Here is a 1097-nt window from a genome sequence, read left to right as displayed (position 1 = left end):
TGGTTTGTTTGGGGGCACAAAGGCAAGTGCGCATGCACAAGGAACCTAAAAGCAAAAAGAAGCTTTCTAGGCGGAGCTGTGAATAGTTCCCTGTATTACACAGTCCTTCCACCAAGACACACCAGGCCCATTCCGGTCCTGTGGCACAGCCCGCTCCGCCCCACCCCGCCCTGATGCTGAGGAAAGGGATATTCGTCCAGTTCTCTCTCTGTGCCTGCACAATTAAGAGAAGTCAGCCTTGTGCCAGGCACCTGGGGACAGGAAGAAGAGGAAGACTGCGCCCTGGTCCCCAGGCAGAACCCAGCCCTAACTGAGCAGAGGTCAAAACCTCGGGGAGGCAGCTGGTGCGGCTCAGGAAGAACAGGTAGAGCCTGCACTCTGGGGAAGACCAGGTTGTTTCACAGAAGTGGGTGATGCTGTCCAAGGTGACCCTGGAGAATACCCGGGCAAGCCCGCATTCCACAGGGAGGGGGAGGGCCAAGTCAGAAAAAGAGTAATCTGAAAACTATGTAACAGGCTGGAAAGCCACTGGCTCAAAAGGCTGGGGGGATGTGACAGGTGTAGATGACCAAGATTAAGAGACCTTAGAACCACACCCACCAAGTACAGCCCTGGACCCTCTCTCTTTCCTTTGGAGCTTTGTCGGACACAACCCGGCCATGAAAGGCATTTTGGGGAACGATTGAAGAAATCTGAATATGGACTGAGAATTAAAAATTAGGAAATTGTTCACAGCGATCATGATATCATGGTTACATAGGAAAATTACTCTATTTTTCTTAAGCTGCATAATAAATAATGGTTACATACGCTGTTTGGTTTTAGTATATTAAGAACAACAATATGAAGTGAAAATAAAAGAAGAAAGCGAGTCATCTAAGTAATGTGCTCTCCATTGTTGAGAACCGAGAAGGTTATCCCAGGCAATTTGACCAGTGGGTCTGAAGGCAGTGGAGACCAGGGAGAGGTTTGTGACCCTACTGTGAAATGAGAAGACATGTACAGTATGTTAGATGGCTTCTGGGGGCTAGCTCGGACGAGACTGCTCTGACCTGAGGGACAGAAGGTAAGGAAGGGCCCAAACTAAGGAAAGGAGA

This window comes from Echinops telfairi, unplaced genomic scaffold (assembly GCF_000313985.2).
Source record: "Echinops telfairi isolate 266 unplaced genomic scaffold, ASM31398v2 ScPeMD7_2;HRSCAF=8, whole genome shotgun sequence".
NCBI classification, from domain to species: Eukaryota; Metazoa; Chordata; class Mammalia; order Afrosoricida; family Tenrecidae; genus Echinops; species Echinops telfairi.
This window is presented reverse-complemented; position numbering follows the sequence as displayed.